Source organism: Melozone crissalis, unplaced genomic scaffold, assembly GCF_028551555.1.
Source record: "Melozone crissalis strain CALT ecotype California unplaced genomic scaffold, PUWL_Pcris_2 ptg000004l_1, whole genome shotgun sequence".
NCBI lineage: Eukaryota > Metazoa > Chordata > Aves > Passeriformes > Passerellidae > Melozone > Melozone crissalis.
Window position 1 is genome coordinate 41,021,357 of NW_026535782.1, and position 6,961 is coordinate 41,028,317.

Here is a 6,961-nt window from a genome sequence, read left to right on the forward strand (position 1 = left end):
TCCTTAGGGATGAACTCATCCACTGAAAAAGCAAGCAGCCATGGTGCTCATGGGGCATTTATAGCAATTTTTAAGTTAGGAGAAAACTGTGATCTCATACCACAGGCTGAAAGCACTGTATAGCAATGGGGTTTGGTTGGGATGCTGACACACTCTGAGGAAACTGAGATCCACAGCATGCAGGTGCCTCTGAGCTGGGAAAGGCTCAGCTACCTGTCCTTGTCCTAAGGAATTATGTCACTTTTTCTTCTCTCATCCTCTAATAGCACAGACACAAACTGAGTCAAAAAGGAGGGTTCTTTTCCAGTACTCTCCACTTGTTTTTGAATTTAATTAAAATAATTAATTCCCCCAGGGTTGGAATACATCATTTTACAGGAAGCAGAAACTCAGGGTCTACTTTCAGCAAGATGTTTCTAAATTTTAAATCAAATATTTAAATTAGATGGGGTTTTTTATATATACCACCACACTTCACTGCCTTTAATTAAAGTGCATATTTACCTCACTCTGGGTGCACAGTGAAATCCAGCCTGGGTGTGATATCACTACAAGACAGAGAACCCATCCCCTGTCCTGTGGAGTTGTGTGACTGCTGAGATCTTCCTTGGCCTCAGGATCAGTGCTGGGTTCAGTACATGTCTACTGATTTTAAATAGACCTTTTCTCACATAAAACTGAGTCCTGCCACTGTAGGTTATAGAGGATGGCAGTGCTCCTCTGTGAGCAGCCTGTCTGGCTCTGAATATGCACTGCTGTGCCATGCAAGAGCCATAGATTTGCAGGGGAGGCAAGGGACATATCTTTATGCACCTCATGGAAATACCTTTATGACCTCATGTAATCCATTTGTACTCTGAATCATTAAAATGGTTTCTTCTTACAAAAGTTATCTTTGCTAGCAGAGGAACATTTGGGCAAATGCTCTCTCTGACAATCAGTGTGTTTTGGGTCAGACTCAAAACACACGCATTATTCCAACTTAACTTTCCTTGACTCCTACTGAATGATTTGCCCCCAAAAGAAAACATCTGACTCTCCATAAAGCTGCAGGTGATGGTGAAGTTCCTGTCAAGCACTGGAGGTCCAGTGTGCTCCTCAGGTTAATTGTAAATTACTCTGGAACCTGCTATGCAAAAATGAGATTTTGTTCCACCTGTGGCCCACCAGTGAATTTGGACCAAGAATCTGCTGTCGGTAGATCAGATTTATTGCACAGTGTCCTTCCCATCAAAGTTAAGGGATCTATAAATCAAAAAAAGATTTGACAACACTGCACTGTGTCCAACATTCAACATCTAGACAAGTTGGCTTTCAATTTGTCTGTTTTAGTTATAGAGTAACTTAGAGTTGACTGTAAGGTATTTTCTGTGAGTGTTAAGGGACTTACTGAAGGAAAATGAAGAGCAATGGAAGGGCAGAATGAGGGACAGATGAATTTCATGAAGCTGTGGTTCAACTCATGCACACTTGTTTAGCTTTTCTTTCAATGGAAATGAAGTTACAGGAGGGGATGATTCAGAACAGAGCTCGCTCTGATGTGGCAGGAAGGACTGAAGTCCCTGATCAAGGAAGTAGGAATTGCTCTTAGGTCCTGCAGTTTAAATTAGAATAAAATGTATCTGGCTGTAGCAGTTAAGACAGCAAACTCCACCAGTTCCTCCAGTTAAATCCATTTTTGCTCAAGCATCCTGGAGGCTGATGCAATTCAGACCGTGTGTCGTTCTATTTCTCAATCATTTTATTTCATTTAGCCACATTTTGCTAGTCAGCATTTGTTTTTGCAACCATAGTGATGAAATGTATTTATTGGCTACATAAGCAGGTGTCTGGCTTGGTCAAATTTCAATAATTCAGAACATCTCCTGTCCATAATACTAATAATTGAAATTTAAACAAATTTTGTTGTGTAATCAAATCTCTAAATTTGGGATTCACTAAGAAGATATGAGACTATTTATCCACAGTTCAATATTTCTGCCAGTATCTTGCTAATAATTTTGTCTGATTTTTTAGGTTATTGTCATTTGGTGACTGTAGTTCACATTTCCATTGTGTTTGCATCTTCTGCTGTAGAACAATGTAAGTTTAATCTGTTTTTATATTGTTATGACAGTGACACCACATACTTATTGCACTGACAATAGATATTTAGAATATATTTATTGGCTAATCTTTAAGCTGGCATTGTCCTTCAGTGCTGTTGGAAACATCCTTGTAACCAAAGAATTAATTCTCAGGTTCAGAGCAAATTGTTTTCATTACAAAATCCAATCACCCTGTATCTGTTATTGTAGGAGACATCAAATCTTATTTGGTTTTTATCTCTGGGTTTAAATTTTTTTTCATCTTTTTTTTTAATTCCCTTCACTTTTTTACAAATAATCACAGACTCATGAAAACTCACTAAATTCTACATTTGTCTCAGCTATTTCAGTGTTGCAAAATGCTGTATAAAATATACTCTTAAAAGCCCTGATAAGGAACTTTAATACTTTTAAACTGTGTTGCAGAGGACAAAACATTTTATTCTCTGTTCTTCATACAGCTTAATCTCCTTTCAATCCATAAACAATTACAGACAATTACAAATGTCTTCAACTACCTCAAGGGAAAATGTCCATATGATCAAAATTCAGGATATTTAAAATCAGTAGCCTTATGATTACAGAAATGTATCCAGAAAAAGATGCTGAATTCTCAGAAGGAAATCTGTATTAAAAAGAAAGAAGTTTTGCTGATATATTTATGTATTGATGTAATTTTAATATATTAGCGTCTGAAAATGCCATGATCCTAAGAACATGTTTGAAAAAAGAGATGTGCTTTATCACACCAATATTAAGATTGATTAATTATTTGATAAGCTGAAATGATGGAAATGATACAGTGGAAATCAAAGTGGCAATAATTTGTAGGACTGTCTGATATGTCAGTGGCAAAAGGAAGATTTTTAACCAGGTGGGAAGAAGTGAGAGGTATTCTCTAGGTTTTGTCTAAGTATTTTTGGAATGGGTACCCACAGCTTGGCACTCTTGAGTCTGGTCCTCCACCTTCCTCCCTCCAGCTCTGTTTGCAGCTGTTTTATTTATCCTTTCCTAAGGAGATACTGAAATGAAGCTAGATTTGGAAGAGGGCCTGAATAGAATTTCAGCTTGGTTTCAATTTTTGGCAGCTGAATTTTCAGCTTGGTTTCAATTTTGGAACCTGAAGACTTCTGGAAACCATGGAAAATATATATGCAAGAGAGGTTACTAAAGCCATTAGTCAATTGAGAAACACCCCCTTTTCCCAACCACACAGAGCAGAATAATGAATAATATGGACACAGCTACTAGTGATGTCAATTGTTGTCACTGCATTGAAGTTGATGAAGAGACAATTATTCAAATTTATTATCTGAACCCTTGCTCCTCTCCATTTCCCATAAGTAGAGGACATGGAATTTAAGACAGGAATAACATGTGCCCATGGAATTGACTGAAGCACATTGAAGGAACTCCATTTGTTATTAAAATTTAATTGGAAAGATAAGATGCCAGCAAAATTACTGGAAAAATGTAATTTTCTTTCTACCCAGAAATATTAAATACTAACAGCATTACAGTCCATGTGTCAGATTCCTAAAGGATCATTTCCTTTCTCTGCCTCCCTACAGCTCCTTCCATTCTCAGTACTGCATGTATCCTTTATTTTTTTTCCTTTTATACCATAAAACTCCCTTGTCACTCACTATATTTTATTAGGATACAAAACAGCCCACTCAGCAATTGTTTTGCATTCACACCTTGCATTATCTTTTTCTCCCAGCCTCTTCTCTCTGACCCTTATCCCAGGCTTGTATTGCCCCTGTTTGCCCTCTTGTAAACAAACAAACAAACAAAGAAACAATTGACAGCTATTTGTGTCTTTCAGACACAAATTTGACAGCTTTTACTTGTGTCTTTGAGCTATTTCTGAGCTATTTCTCTCTACTGACACACAGAAAAGCTGCCATAAATGCTTATTTGCAAGTGATACAAACAGCTTTGCATGCAAGCTCTCAGAAGAGTTTCTGTGACTGAGATCTGAACATCAAGACCTGACTCTGGTGCTTAATTCGAATCATCCCAGTGAGCTGGACTCAGTCAATAGTTGCTTATGCAGGAACAAACACCCTCCAGGTAATTCCTGGTCCTGTCAAAACAAGGCTGTTTCCTACTGTCTGTCTGCACCTTGATTTACTTCAACTGAATCTGATAAGGGTTGCATTTTAGGATGTGAAATTAGCAGCAGCTACCTAAAATTTGTGTTTTCTCAGGGAAAAATTTGTGTTTTCTCTGGGTGCTTGTATGTCCCACTTATGACTCATTTTTTCAAGGTGAGCAAGGAGGAATTAGTTATGAGTTTGGCCCAAAGTACAGATTTGTAAAATTATTATAAAATGTTCATGGGAAGGCATAAGAGCTGTCTTTCTAGTAAAAGGGAGGGGAGGAAAGGGAAAAAACCACCCAAAACATAGGAAAAAATCCAATCTTGTACCACCTCATTTAAATCCACACAGGCCAAGAGATGCCAGTGGGAAAGAGACCAAGCAAAAGAGTGGGACTTTATGAATTCTCCTCTGTGATTGAACTGCAGGACTTGCTCCAATAATGTGGGAGAGAAGGAGTGAATCTCCTGCACACACAAAGTCTCCAGGTCCATGGAACACCCTGGGGCTCCCAAGGTGTTACAGGATCTGTCTCAATGCTTGGTGCAGTAAAACTCAACTGAAAAACCCCTTGTGCTCTACAGAGCTTCTGTATTGGAACTGAACACGGGTTTGCAGGCTGGAAATCTGGACCATGTTTTTTTTCTCCCTAGCTCCTCTAGGAAAAGTTGTGATCTCCTGAAAATCTCTCCCTTCAGAAAAAATAGTGTATTTATGTTGTTTGTTTTGCTTGGGTTTTTTCCACTTTCAGGACAAGCAAAAATCCCATTTCTGTTTTCACAGAACTCAAAGGGATATAAAACCACTTGCAAATCCCTCTACTTTCTGAAAGAGGAGTTAAGGGCTTACAAAGTTAAAGAGCCCACTTTAAAAAGAAAACAAAAGATAAAGCACAGCACATGTCTAAGCATTTTGCTGACTATGTTGAAATTAGGCATATTCTTAAGTGAAACAGGCAAAATATCCTCGTTCTCCCTGCTGGAAGGTTCAGGGGAGATGGGGGTGCCAAGGGAAGGCTTTTAAACAAAGCTGTGTTAAATGAGTAATTCCAGTTTCCAGTCACAGTCTATTTATGAGAGAGGGAGGCTGGCCCATGATAAACACACTGGAGAGGAACCCTTTGGAATTATTTCATGCTTCCATTGCAAACTTTGTGAAGAATATAAATTAAAACCACCCTGCCCTATAGATCCCCTGTGCCCCATAGATCCTGTCTGCCCCAGAGATGCTGAGATCTGAGTGTTAAGAAATTACGCATAACCATCATTGTATATCTTCATAATATAATTTAAAGTGTTCTTTTAATTAAGGTTTCTTGATGCTGAAACTAAAACCATAAAGTTTAACATAATTTAAGTTCAAAACTGAAGACAAAAACCTGAGAGTTTTATCTTTTGTGCCTCCAGTTCTCCTCTCCATCCCACCCTAGGGGGGAGGGAGTGGTTTTACTGGGAGCACTAAATTGGAGAATACCATTCCCAAACCATGATACGACCCTCTAAAAAAGAGATGACTGAAATGTTGTTTTTTCTGTCCGTAGTTAAAGACAGAAGAAGCAGAACTGAATTACCTGAGCAGAGACTGTTCTTTGTGGAAATTGGTGGTTTCAAAAGCATACAAGGAGTAGGTAGGCAGTGGAATTAAGCAATATATAGAAAATTTGCCCATGAATCACAGAATATTTGCAAAGGGATTGAAAAGCAGTTTCAAATAATTGAATTTTAAATGTTGTGGTAATGAGCACCTTGGCATTCAGCATCTGTGGAAAGCAGATATTTCTCACCACATTTTTTTCTCCCAAATTTGTTTATGAAAAAGAATGCTTGTAGAGAAGGAAAACACAATTACACCTCCCTTTTTTTCTTTTACTTCTTTTTAAGTTTCGAGATGCCTCTAGGAACCAGTAATTTGGCAAGACACAAAAGTTAAACTTTTTTAAAACACAGCTTTATTTAGTCATTGTTCTTATGCTGAGAAAGAGAAAATTAACAATAAAAATGGCACTAAAATCAGTCTGGCAGCTTGAGAAAGCAGCTCAGTTCAAGGCATCATGGGTGGTGAGTGGAGAGAAGGTGATCTCATTAACAAAGCTAAGCCTGGAGTGTCTTTACAGAAGGATGAATTATGTTGACAATCAAGTGAAGGATGCACTTGAAAGGCAAAGGTGCACTGGGATATTTGACCGTGGTGCTCTGAGACAAAACTTGATTAAAAAACGAAGGGAACAGTCAATCCTCCAGGAATGCAGAACCGTGTCCTGCTGCTGCCCACACAGTGGCTCCTTTATGGGCTGCCTCCTGCTCTCTGTGCTGAGCCCCAGCTCTGACAGGACAGGTATGACTTGGACACTTGAAGATTTTAAATGTTGGGTTGTTTGTTTTTTAAGCACACTTCAGATCTCCTGAGCAGCACAAAAGATCAGCTTGTTCTAAACCTAGGATTTTAAAATTCCCCTCAAGTATAAAGAGGAAAAATTATTACTTTACTACCTGATATACAAATAAAGCATCCTTTGACTACAGTTATTGAACCCTGGCAAAATATTAAGATGGGAAATCTGATGCTATTTCCATGCTAAACAGCACTCAAGCCCTTACTGTAGGAATGTGGAAACTCGTGGGCTGAAGCAGGGGGTAGGTGAGGGGGAATTACTGCTTATGATAAAAGCAAAGGAGTGCAGTCAAGCAGCAAGACAGGAAAACATGAAATTAATGCATTTCCCTTGTTGTTTTAACAAAGCCTGTTTACTGTGGAAGAAGGAAAGTCTTC